General features: G+C 38.1%; 1 long non-coding RNA gene across 1 annotated transcript in view; it reads right to left on the bottom strand.

Moving 5' to 3' along the window:
* Positions 1-5,292: 5,292 nt before the first annotated feature.
* Positions 5,293-14,364, bottom strand: part of LOC120384788 — a 46,332-nt gene continuing 37,260 nt past the window's right edge. The window contains exon 3 of the long non-coding RNA XR_005589108.1: positions 5,293-5,594. This is a non-coding gene — a long non-coding RNA (uncharacterized LOC120384788). The remainder of the gene's footprint in view (positions 5,595-14,364) is intronic.

Consider the following 14,364-nt stretch of genomic DNA (forward strand, 5'->3'; position numbering starts at 1 on the left):
TCTCAAATAACACAATACCATGCTATCGTTCTTTACAAGATGAATACAGAGCCCCTGCCGCAATGTTGTTTACCTTTACTAAACTTTTCACTATTCAGCTAAGTTAGCTACACACTGCAAGGAGGTCCTCCTTAAACATACACTTCACAGGCTTAGCAAGAAAAAAAGAAATGTTAAATGTGCAGAGCATGATTTTAAAAGGCCCATAACTTACCAAAGTCTAATCCAACTTGTGCTGGATCTCTCCAAAGAACTTCTAGTGTAGGCCTATTTTCATTGGAAGTTCTGAGTGGCTGGAAAACAAAAGGGTAGAATGCTAACTATTTTTCCAACAAAGTACTTGCCATCAATGGGACTCCTCACATGCTTAGTTACACCTGTGCTTAAGTGCTTTCCTGGACTGAGGTCTTAACTCTGCCACTATAATATCAAAAGTAAGCTGAGACATTCCAGTGGTTTTGAATCTAAGTTAAAAGCCCAGGCTTTAGTTTCTGAATGGTGTAGGTAAATTTGCTTATTCAACGCAGCCCACAAAACTTCCTGCTAAGCCATCAACTCCTGAAATATAGCAGGAATAGCTCTGATTATCCACATTCTACTTTTATTGGATGCTGGCACAAACATACTGAGGGCTCCATGACAGTGATTCCTAAACTGCCAAATGTGGTAGACACATTAAATGAAGTACTGAGCATCTTTGTCCTGTCAGGTGCCTTCCTTCAGAAACGTGTCAATTGGATCAAAGTCAAATACGTACTCTTAACAAGATCCTTTTCCCCAGACTAGAACACTGTATCATATTAAGGAGCACTGTAAGTTAAGTGATGATGACATAGTTTAGCAGTTCATACCCTTAGAGCTGCCTTGTGAATAAAGGCAAGCTTTGGGACATTTTCTACTGTATATGCCCTATGTTATACCTATCAAATATGTTATGTTGAAGGTTTCTGCAACTGGCTATCCTCACTGCCATTAAGCAAGACTAACCTAATCTGATGCATTTTGTACCTGTTTGAACAAATTCCAATCTGTTGAGGAAGAATGGACTAACTGGCATGTAGCGGAGAGGTACAGTAAATGAACTGTTCTGTATATTCATCCTACTTGCCACCAGTCCTCATTTCTTGGCAGGTGCCACAAGTGAGCAACTATACTAATCTGTTTTCTTTTCTTTGGCTCAGAGATCTCTTTCATGCTCACCTGCCAATATGTCAAGGACGATCTGTAGTTAATATGAGACGAGGATACCTTCATGGTGAACAACAGTGATGAGTTATCTGTAATCAAGAGGAATGCTGATATAGATGTTGACTCCTTTTCATATCAAAGGAGATTGAGCATGTATAAGTATTCATCACCAGGAAGAGATCAGGTGCATTTATGAAGTCTGGTGTAGCACTAAATGTGTTCTCGAGCCCACTTCTCTCATGGTGGATAATTCTGATGTACAACTTGCGCTCTCAATGCACTTGCTTCATAACTGAGACAGTTTCTGGTGTAATGACAGCTAAGTTTAAATCTGTATGTAACAAGACATTTAACACTATCAGACTCTATTGGAGTGTCTAAAAGCTGCATCACACTTGTTGCACTCAATCCTTTCTCCAGCAGTTCATCACGAGAAACCATCTGATATACATGGCTGATTTATCTCTCCAGAACTGAACATTGCCAATAGGACAAATGAAAATGAAAATATGGACCTTGCCAGTGAAAAATAAGATGATGTCTCCACAATTTGGGAAGGTGGGGCAGTCAGCCTTGTCTCCGTAAAGATGAGTGAGAATTCCTGTGCAGAAATTTGGCATAACTGTCCTATTGTTAATATCACAGTGAATGATATCATCATGATTTCTCCAAAGTTGCTAAGGAGTTTAGGATGTAGTTGACATATGCCATTGGGTAGTCTGTTCACAGATGCTGGAGGAATAACTTCCAAGGAAGTTTAGTCTTTACTGCAAATTGTCAGTTGAAGCTTGATTGGTTTGGTGTAGGAAGAACATCTATGTGAATGAGAAGCATGTGCTAAAAGAGGCGGATCTGAACATAAATCTGAACAAACAGAAAGATGTCTTGTTGGAACCATGTTGTGTCTGTTGGTCCTGAAATTACTATTACTGCTGGGAGGGGATACAGCACCCCTTACTGAAAAATCTCCTTGGAAGAAATTGTTGGCACCTCCTATGGGGAAGATGAGGAAGTGAAGGTAGGTTGTGGTGGGTTAATAATAAGTCAGAGTAACCGAAATGTGCAGGTATAAAGTGGGATACCGCTTGTTCAAAATACCTGTATCTTACAGAAGAATTGGCGTATTGATCAGCTCAATGCTCTGTATAGATAGGTATCTGTCTCTGACAATTGCCAGCGGTTAGTGTTTCAAAAGAAGATGCAAGAAACCCTATAATGAAACAACCTGCCCATAGTGGAAGTTGTCTGTGCTCCTTATTTTCAGAGAGGCATATGTCTGATAGATTTCCTGTGGAGAAAATATATTATGTCCTTTTAAGCCATTTTCTGGGAGTTTACAAATAGTTGACATAGTTTGCACCAAGTGAGTGACATCAGTCACATATACAATGTAGGTAATGTTTTCAAGTCCCTAAATCATGGTACTTTTTCAGATTCCTTTCTTAAGTTGCTATGAAGACTACCGCTTCTTTAACGATACAGCAAGTGTTAATAAAAAGTTGATATGAACAGCTTGTGACCCTTGTGTATGAAATACTCTATATTCTGTTTAGGTTCTACATGTCCATTACCTATGTGTAGTCTAAATAGGGAGATATGATGTAAATTGAAAAGTCATTTATTTAAAAAAAAACACTTCACTTTGTTAGACCTTGTCTGCACTTGCGAAGGTGTGTAGGTAGGTGTAGCTACACACCGCAGTAGAAGGCAGGCTGCATCCACACACACTGTGGTGTGTAGCTACAGTTAGCTGCCAGAGCCTTTCTCCACTGCCTCCCCACTGCCAGCACCTTTCCATTCTTCTGGAGACTTTGCTCTAGTGGGGAAAGGCTCCGGCAGTGGAACACTGCTGCTAAAAATACCAATGTAGATGTGGCCACTTCTTGGGTGTGTAGAGAGTTGTATAGGGTATACCGTAGGGTTCAGGTGTGTAGGGCACTCTACTCACCTAAGCAGTGCCTCACCATCTACACTGCTATTTGTACCCAGGATAGCTGGGTGTGCGGTGTCTGTACTCTACACACCATCTTAATTGTAGATCTTAATGTGCTAAGAACACATGGAGTAGGTGGTTGACACAAATGCACAGGTCTGGTTTGCAGAATAGGAAACTGCATTCGTCTCCGAGGGAAAAGTGATTGCTTTCACTCAGCAGAGTAATTAAGAGAAAAAAGTTATTTTTAAGCCAGACTTAATTAAAAAATATATATAATAAACTCATGCAAATTAGTAAAATCTTAGGGGGAGATTTTCAGCCACAAAGGGCTCTTAAACACACAGTGCCCACTGAAAGTCAATGGGAGCTGGATGCCGCCTTTGAAAATCTCCCGCTCATTGGCAATGGCCCTGATTAAGAAAGGTACGTAAACACATATGTAATTTTAAGCATGTGAATAGCCAGCAGGCAAGTGACTGATCATTTGGAAATTTCAGCCTTCCCTCAACAGCTTCACAGAAAGTTAATTTCCTTTTTAGCTTTATTGAAATGAATGTAGTGTTCCTGAAATGTACCAGACTGATTGTACTGGAAACTCTTCAGACCTCTCTTTTTACATGGTGAAAGGACTGCTCTGCTAATTTCCTCTCACACACATCACTTCTTGCTAATCTGGCTCAATCCCGCACCAAGAGATGCCACTTTTAGAGTTGAGAATGTGGTTTAGTGTCTAGTCCCATTAATCTGGACCTTCTCCACTGAGGCTGCCCATGCGAGTGCAAGTAACAATTTTGGATTTTATTACATGGTCCCTTCCTGTATCTGCTGGAAACTGAAGCAAGACACCCAAACCATTCCACATAGGCCACTGAATAGCTGCCTGGGGGTTACAATTTTCGGTCACTACTGACATGAGCCAGATTCAGAGCAGTGACCTCAAGGTGAAAGGCATCATGCCCTCATTGCTAATCCCTTAATCCGGTCAGTCCCCTACATATGGTGCTCGTATGTCTTTCCCTGACCCCAAGTATTAAATATGCCTTATTAAATCCACATGGGCATGGATTTTTTTTTATTCCTTCATGTGCTTTGATAGGTGGGAGAAGACCTAACTATGAAGTAAATGTCATTACTGCTGGAACAGGGGGAAGGAACTCTGGGTGTGAAATAATGGGGTGGTTTCTGTTTCACTGTTGACTCACTTTCTCTCAGTTGCTGCTGCTGCTCGTTGCTTGTGAAACTGCCTTTATATTTGCACATGGTTTTTTTGTCCTGGTTATTGATGTCAGCAGCTATGAGCTCGCAGAGGCTAAGTGATCTTTTATTTTTTTCTGGGCGGCAGTGTCCAAGCATATTCTATGAACCAGTAGCTTCAAGAGGAAAGTGATCTGTCAGCAGAAAATTAAATTTCACTGGTATAAATTATGTTCTGGCTTCAAGAGTTTACAAAACTGACACCCTGCAGAGCTGAATACTGAATTTATTGGTGGAATCTGATCTGACCTTCACCTCTGTGGAAGCAGAATCTTCCTGGCTATTGCAGGTGATGTAAAAAGAGAAGCAGCCCAGATAGACGCCTCTTAGAAGGCGTTTGAATATCAGTTGCCCTCATCCGATATGCTTCAACAATTGAAATAGACTGTTCCAAATCCACTGTTTATAAAAATCTCACAAAATGACACACTATTAAGGATGGGCCCTTATTAACAAGTCTTCCCCCCCCCCAGAGTGTTCTTTATTAGTAAACTGAATTGCATAGTGACAGATATTTAATAGGAGTGTAACAGTTTCTTAATTGGTGTCTTATTTCAGATTATGTACTCTAGTCAAAAATAAATCAGGATCTTGTTTGATGCAGTGGTCAGCCTTAAACACTTCCCATTTGTCTGCAGAGAAAATAATATTACATCTATGTTTGCCTTATTTCCTTTAAGAAGAGTGTTGCAAATACTGGGTCATTGAATCTATTTATCCAAGGAAAAGTGCTACATTTTAAGAGTGACCACTTTGTTCTTTAAAAGGATCAAAAGAAACTATATTTCCTATTCTTTCTTTAATGCCCTGCACCTGTAAACCATTCTTCAGCACTCTAAACATTTCATGCAATTGCTTTCTCTCTGCTGGAGTAAGAACAAGTGTGAGGTGTCTTCACTCCAGATGCCTTTTCAATATGGTAGCATTCTCTCATCTTCCTTTGAGTGAGCTGTCAGAGATCTCCCCTTCTGCTTGAGTGATTCCATATATCTCTTACATGACGAGTTAATGGCAGTCAGGATCCCATTCTACACTTGAGTCTTCTTTACACCCTTCAGCGCTCCAGATCCATACAGGCAGTTGTAGTGCTTGTTGACCCTTTGCACTAGCCGTTGTTTCATATGGTAGAAAATTGTTTCTTCCTCTTAGTTATAGAAGAGACTGTAAGTGTCTCTGAATTGTGCATTGGACCAACCGCAGGAAAGTAATGACAACTCTGAAAGCAGCAGAGACAGAAGTAGAGGCAAAAGTTAGATTACTAGAAGTGGTAGCGCTACTAGCAGCTTAAACAGCAACAGATTTGGATTCAGACTCTGTTACAGGCATTTTAATAGGGTGTAGCCCCGTGCCTGTGGGGCATGTTTACAGGATGAAGTACAAGAATCCATCCAGTTTATGCACAATGAGTTATGCCTTGTCATTAAAAGATATAAAGTATGTATATATGATGAATGGTATAATAGACAGTGAACTAAATCTGGAATAGTTGATGATATGGAATCCCATAAATTGTGTATTAGTATCAGACTGTTGCTTACCTAGTCCTAAATCATGGGAGCAAACTTACATTAAAAAAAGGTTTTTCTAATTGCATAGAAAACACCCCTTAACCTTGAACGAATACAGTTGCTATATTCTGCAGTGTTCTTTTTAACAAAAGGTTTTTGCATGTTTTTTTTTTTAAAGCTAGACATTCCTGTTTTATAGGATCTCTTAATCGCTGAGCAGACTGAAATGTCTTTTTTCCTAGACACCAAGTAGTATAGCATTGTGTTCTTTATTAGGGCCCTTTTCTGGGCATTTGTATTAGTTACATGTTACAAATAACCTTGTCCATAAACATTGGTGCCAAGAGGTCTCTTCTTTATTTCCTTTGGTAATCAGAAGTTATACCACTACACATTTTTGCATTTTTCACTCAGATGATAATCTATATTGTACTTTTCCCACCCTCTTTTATAGCGATCCAGTTGTATTTAAATGCAAAAAATAAATAAATAATAATAATAATAAAAAATCAACCCTAGAATTAGTTTTGCACACCAGCACTGACTTACAAGGCTATTTGAAATTAAAGCTTTTTGCCAGTTTCCATTTTCTTCACAGTGTTCCTTTCCGCTTCTGGTTTGAAAAAGCAGGGGAAAAAAAAGTTATTTAACAAAACTTGATCTGTTTGAAACTGAAAAGTCCTATCTGTCCTTCCTGTGCTACCACAGACAGAATGAGAAATGAAGGCTGAAGGACTAGGCCAATTTCAGGAAAAAATGCCCAAAAAGGTCAGAGAGAAATGGGATCCTGTTCATTTTGTGCTCCCCGGGTGATATTCAATAACTCTTTTGGTCTTTATACTGTAGGACATAGGCTCATTTGCTCAATTTGGGGTGACAGCAGCATGTTTTGTCAGAACATAGCTGGAGTTTTAAATGAGTACGGTATTCTGAGGCAGTAGGAAACATCCTTTATCTTAGCAACAGGAGGGCATGGAAATGCAAGGTTTTTGGCAGCCACAGTATAAATCTAGTGTTTTTGAGGGGCTGACCTAGACCATGTGGAAGAAATGCTCAGTTTTCCTTTGACGGTGTGATTTCCTGCTTCACGTTTGAGAACTTGTCTGGACTGGATGCTGAAGAAAGGCTACATCAATTATTTGAAAGGAAACCAACTCTGGGTCTGAAAGTTTGGCAGCAGAAAAATTCATTGTTAAGGTGGAGGAGGGGGACTAATGAACTCCCTTTTCTTTTATATTTTCAAAGGTTCTGGTGTTACAGAGACACCCATTACTGCCACTGGGCTTATGGGTCTGTCACAGTTCCCTTTATAAACACTCTTTTTAAGGGGTTTATAACTTGGCTGTTAAAATTAATTCTGAGACTAAACTTGAAATACAAGGTCTCAGCCTAGAACCATTTTTTTCCAGCAAAAAATAAGCGGGTTTAAAGCTCCTTGAGTGTCTAAAAAAACAAGACAACAAAAAAACCCAGAGGTGTTGTCGTTTTAGATTTTTTTCCATTTCCCCAGTGGCAAAAACTGCTTAATTTAGTTAGACTTGGATTTTGCTGCTCTTCAGTCTATGCCGTGAATGTGAGTAGCCTTTGGATAGTTTAGAAAATAAATAGTAAAAATGACAATGTGATCTCTTTTTGGAAAGCTCTTGTGCGTCAATAATCCTTGTATTACAGAGTCATTAAGCACTCGGTTACATGATAGATCGTAAATCTGTATTGAAGGCCTTTGTGTGTGTGTGTGTGAAACATAATTTTGAGCCAATGGATATGTATGTCTAGATATGTATATATTGAATAGATTATAATGCCTCCTAATGAGCCATTGTGGTCTGAGGTAAATAACTAATTAGAATTATAAACATTTGATACTTTGCTTCTTTTCATTCCCTTCTGTGTAAAAAGCCATGGAAGGAAATTTAAGCTTTTGTGACAAAGGACTGTCATTTATTATGTTTGTAAAGCACCTGGCACATTTGGGACCTCAATGTGGTAGAAACACTTAGGTGCTATGGTGATATTATTATTTATTCTATAATGTAATATAAAAATGTCATAATGGGGACGGGATTTTCATAGGAAGGATAGAATACAGGGCTGGTAACACTCAGGTAAGAAATTATGGATACTGGCTTTGCCATTTCTCCCCGTATTGATTTCTCCTCATATTGATGGCTCAGTGGCCATGTTACCATTGGCTTCTGAATTGTGGCTGCACATAGTTTCCCTCTAAGGGCAGTTACGGCCACAGAGGGGGAGTAAAGGCTGAAATGAACATGTTGAACATGTTGCAATGTGTCTTGTAGGTTAGGGCTTGTGCCTGTGAGAAAAAGGCACATAAGACAGCTAATCCTTCATTCTGTTCCCTATGTGGCAAGCTTCATCTCCCTGATGGTGGGTGTATGATGATGTATATTGTAGCCATGAATAGGCTGAATGAGGCAAAATTATGCTGGTTAACTGCCTGTGCCCCCTGCCAGATCAAACAGCCTCTCTTCCACATTTTTGCTCCTCTCTGCAATCCTCCTCAGTCCTTCATGGCGTGTAGCATAATCACTCCTGCATGGCTGGTCAGCTCTGTGGGTGATGGTGATGGGATAAGATGAGCCCCCAGGGGAATAGCAAAGGAGAAGTCCTTGCACTCCTTTGAGTACAGGGAGTAGAACTTTTCTGGAACTTACATGATTGTTTGAATTACAATAGCATCCAGAGGCACCAGCTGAGATCAGAGCCACATTATACTAAGCACGGTAAGAAACATGTCTTGCTCAAACCATTTTACAGTCTTGCAAGACAGAGGGTAAAACAGAGAGACAGAGCGGGGAAGTGACTTGCTCGAGGTTACACAGGACGTCCGTGGCAAAACTAGGACGAAAGCCCCAATTTCCTGACTCTCCGTTCAGTGCCCTATACTCTAGCTCACACTGTCCCTCTATTTACTATTTACTCCTTTCTCTCCTATGGCACATCAGGCAACCAGAATCTGACCCATAATGAATGGATTAACTCTTGAGGGGTTTTTTAACCTAACAATTCTATACCAACAGTGTCTAACACCAGGGTGTATGCAATGTTTTATCTGCAAACCTTCCAAAGCTTATGATGGAAACACTGAATGTGGAGGATCCATGCAATATGTATGGATTGCTATTTTACTGTTATACTTAAATTATTTTTCTCCCGTGTTTTTGAAAATACAAAACTATCCAATTTTTCACAATTTTTCAGCCTAATTTGAAAACTGATCCTCCCACCCCCTGCACCCAATACACACAAACACAGAAAATGTTGCTTGTAAATCGGCAACTATTTTAACTGGTGGAAAAGTTCATACATTATATGGAAACATTGCTGATATTCAAATAGTTCATTTGATTAATTGACTTGTAACAAAGTTTTTCTCCATATTGCTGCAGTTTCTCTCTAAATAATTGCACTAGAAAATGCTGACAGTGTTCAGCTAATGTAAGAGAAAACATCTTTGGAATGGTGTAAACAATCATAATGTAGTTTGTTAGAACAAAGTTTATATATTTTTATTATTATAGTTGTCACATGCACAATATAATATTTCAAGAGGAATCCCTAATTATATTTCATACTTTCTGCAAGTTCTGTTTTGTGGAATATCTTTAAAGCAACTCTGCTTTTCCTTGCCATTGGAAGCACTGTTCATTAAACACTTAATTTCTACTTTGTTTTCCAATCAGAGTTGCTGTGACTTTTTGAAAAGCGTGAAATCTCTAAATTATGGAATCTGCAGTACTCAGCTTTCAAACCCCCCCCCCCCATGCAGGGAAACAATCTGAATACACAAAATTAGAAAAACATACACAGAATAGTTGTTTAAAATTCACAGCTGTCAACATCAAGTGTTTTGTATAAGAGAAAGAATGTACGAAAGAGTGAGTTAACAAAATAGCTGCAGATGGATTGGTTCTCTGTGACTTCTCCCTGGTCATTGTCTGCAGTCTGTTTTTCAGAGATTCATTTGCATTGAAGTACAAAGGTCCTCTGTTGGAGACCCTACCCAGCATCTCCCCATACTTTGTCTTTAAGGGGGCCTTGTTATCCATGGTGTCGATAGTTTTCATTCCGCCTCTCTTCAGGAACCAACACAAATCCGTTATTTTAACATAACATGCAGCACAAAGTGGTGTTTTCACTTAGAATAAAGCTGGTGGGAGCTATAGAATAGGGCTTTTTACCTCACAGAGTTGGTCAAAGGAAGCTGTCTTGAACTGCAGGGGTTGTTTATAAGAATAAAGTTGTTAAGGCTTATTCAGAATGCCTGCCTCTCGTTTATACTGTATACGACGACAGAAATGACATCAGTGAACATCAAGTATCAGAATATGTAATTGCATATGCTAATTATAGCCCAAGCTTTCCCACCAACATTGAGGAAATGCATTATTTATCATTTATTCTGCTTGAGGAGGCATGAAACACCTTTTTTAAAAAAAAACAACTGAATAAATATGACTATGAATGTTCCACACAAAACAGATAGATGTATAGTTTAACTACTAGTGTATGTAATAAAATTATTTTTATGTTTAATATTGAATTCCAGTGATGATCAAGATATTTTTCTATGGTAGATTCTCATTCTTGCTGCAAACTTCAATAATATACAAATTTGTTTAGAAAAGGATATTTCATCAATATAAATGGAACTGAAAATGTGTGTGGAGTTGAAATGACCTTTCATTTAATCCCAGAGATGAGACATGATTTTTAACAGAAACTAATTTTGGTTATAATTTGCTGTTGATTTCAGACATGCCAGTTTATTCTACAATGCTAAGGGTTTGTCAGCATTTACATTGGTCTATTTTCAGGGATTTATACCTTCATATAAAAAATTGTTCTAGGCTGAAACTTGGCAAGCAAGGTTGCATGTCTGAAGGGATTTAATATTTAGCATGTTTGAATATTAACCTGATTAAGCAAAAAATTGGATGACTGTATTAACCATAACTTGATTAAAGGGTGATTAGTCATTTGTGTGCTTGAGAATAGCCAGCTTCTCTTTTGGGGGAGTGGGGGGGAGTTTTGGCTGCTCAGGCTTTGTCTTTATGCTTGGGAGTGTATTTAGCTTTTTGTAGTAACACGTTGTCACAGTGCATATCCTCTAATTTAGAACGGGGAAAAATATTCATTAGGACTATTCCGCTCCCCACCCAAACCAACCCCATCTCATGAGACTTAGCCCATTTTTTCAGTTTTCGAGAGCTGCCCAAAATTATAGCATTTTTTAACAGTTTGAAAAATTTTGGATGAACTTCTTCACACAATTTTTTCAGCAATATTTGCTGTTTGTGAAGGTTAATGTTTCAAATGAAAAGTATCCAGAGCTCTTTTAGCAATTTGCTTATTTCAAACAGCAGTAAATGTAAGATCATTCTATGGGGAGCTAGCCACTTACTATTTATTTATTAAATTTATTTAATTTTATTTATTTATTTATTATGTGACATTCATACCCCAGTTGCACTTAGAGACCAATCAGACCGGAGCCCCATTGTGCTCAGTGCTATTGAAACACATAGAAAATGATGCTAATTGTCCCAGAGTTAACAGTCTAAAATGATCATTGAGTCTATTAATATTTTCATTCCAGACCATCACTGTGTCATGTGCATGACTAATTGTAATTAATTTTAAAAATGTTGCACCCACTGAAGTCAATTACAAAACTCTTGTGGACTTAAGTTGGACCACGATTTGGTGATGGGGGCCCACTCCTGAAGTCCTGACTCAGGGAAATTTTTCTCGGACTGCAGGATTTGGCCTAGTAGTTGGTGGTTTTCTATTAACACATTGGCTAAAGGGAGATATACTTTAGGGGTGAAATCCTGGCCCCAGGAGAGTTTTGCCATTGACTTGAGTGGGAGTAGGATTTCACTCTAGATATGTTAACCTTTCATTACTTTCCATCAATTCTGAAACATACAGAGTTCAGCTATATATAGGTATCTAGCTCTGCTTCAAAATAATAACAGAGAGGTCAGTATCAACCCTGAAAAGCATTTAATTCCTAAAAAAATGTACATAATGTGCTGTAAAGAGTATGTCAAATGTAATAGCAACATTATTATAACAATACACAGAAAACTAATTTAGGGTTCAGTTTGAAGGAATAAAGTAATTTAAAAAAACACTTAAAAAGACACTGTACTGTATCATAAATACCTACATTTTTAGCAACACTTGTGTGTTGAATTTTAATTTGTATTTAGCTACATTACGTAGTAATTAAATCAGATGGGAACTCAACACAAACCACTCCAGAAAGGGAGTGTTCACATTTGCTAATTACTGCCATATCAGGAATGCATGATTAAACTTTGGGAGAATATGCAATTTCAAATGCATGCTAATAAATGGTGAAATCCACCACATACAATTTGTATGCAACAGGAGGATGATTAAAAGTATACATATATATTAGCAGGCATATAGCGCTGTTTTCAAAACTTAGGACCTGATCCTGCAGTCATTTATGAGAGTCACTTTACACATGTGAGTAGTTTCACTGAGCTAAGTTGGACTACTCGTATGTATAAAGCTTTTTTTGTGTTTGCAGCATTGGGCTCTTATTGCAGAATTACTTCAGGCTTTGAAAATACAGCATTTTTTTCTTCACATGCCAAGATAAATGAGCATTGCACATAATGCTCAGGAAAAATGACTTGCAAGCTCACTCTGGAAAATAGTGTCTGTCTCAAATAGACTTCAAGAAATGTAGAGTTAAGTATCCAACTCATTCATTAACTTACTCACACCACGTCTCGTTATTATAGATAGTAGTAGTGTCAGATCTTGATTAATTAAACAATGATTATTTAGACTTGTCAGTCTAGGGCTGCTATTGCCAGATCTTTCTTCCCTTCTTCTACAGATGGTGTTTATTAGGGAAAGGCAGACTAGTTCTGAAAAAAATAGATCCAAAATGTTTGCTCGATCCGGTGTCCAAGGAGTACCAAGCTCTGAGCTTTTTCAGGCATTGATACTATTAGTGTGCAGCTTTATAATATGTTTAATTGAAGCACGATATTTAAGAAGCAAATCAAGAGCAGGATGTGTTTTCTGATGCACAGTGGACAATCAACTAAATCTGTACGTGATCCTTGCTTGGCTGTACTTCAGATAATGGCTCTTATGATGTCACCTGTAAATAGCTGAGAACTTTGACACCAACTCTACATGATGCTATTTAAATCAGTGCCTCATTTATGGGATCCTGCTGCCTGTAAAATGGCTCTAATGGCATTATCCCCAGGCCTGAGGGGCAAGTTAAATAACAAACCTCAAAAGAGTCTCTTATGTTGGGGGGAACAACGCTAATCTCTAATAGTATAACCTAATCTCCTCATGATCTGATCTCACAGGACTCAGTACTTAGAGAAACTCAGCACAAAGCCATGGTTGCAGATATGAGGGATGATGTGCGTGTAAGACTCTTAACCTTAAAAGAAATATTGTAATTACTAGAAAAATATGCATGAGCTCTTTGTAACCTGGTATCTTCAATGGACTATACTCTGAAAGCAATTAGAATATAATTTGTTGTTTTTATGCCAATAATTGTTTGTATATAATGGATTTTTCAGGTCCGAAGACACCATTATGATTATCTAGTCTGACCTCCTACATAACACAGGTCATAGAATTACACCTCTCTCTATATAAATGGACATATATAGTGTGTATATATGTACTGTGTATATACATCCATAACGGGTGTGTATATATACACACATGCACAAATACTGTGTATTTAAATGTGTTTTACAAATGTAAGCCCTACAATTGTGTATTTTTTCACATTATTATTTTATGTATTTAGGTGTATTAATCCACATTTATTAAAACGTACTTGCTAACTAATGTTGCATTAATGCAATGGATGCTTAATTGCATGAATGTTAGTTGTACTACCTACAATAGGACATGTCTAGGACCCATAGAAACTATTAAAAATGACTTTCTCAGATTTAACATCCTCTATTGTTGAGCTATATGCAAAGTTTTCATTTTCAGACAACTGATTGCAATTTGTTGCATGTTTGGATGCATGGATTCTTCATACTTTTGGCTGCAGAGTAAAAGAGAACAGTGGAAGTAATAGGGCCAAATTCAACAGTGGTGTAAGTTAAACAAAGTTTGTACGTTGATTTGAAATTGGGTGTCACTTATACCAGTTGGGCATTCAGTGAAATGCTGGATAGAAAAAACCCTAGATTGTTTAGGGTATTTTTAGTCATTACCCTGAACTCTGACAATGATACTGAAGCAAGCTATTTTGCCTCTTCTGCCCCCTCCCCCTACATATTCCAGAGTGAAAAATCTGCTATTTTTCATGGTTAATATTCTTTTTGACCACTGGACAAGAACCAGTATTGAATACTTTGATAACATTGTCGTTTTCTTGGTTGAATCTCACTCCAGGGTTCTACATTTCTATCCTTTCCCCAT

Source organism: Mauremys reevesii, linkage group 16, assembly GCF_016161935.1.
Source record: "Mauremys reevesii isolate NIE-2019 linkage group 16, ASM1616193v1, whole genome shotgun sequence".
In the NCBI taxonomy this organism is placed as follows: Eukaryota; Metazoa; Chordata; order Testudines; family Geoemydidae; genus Mauremys; species Mauremys reevesii.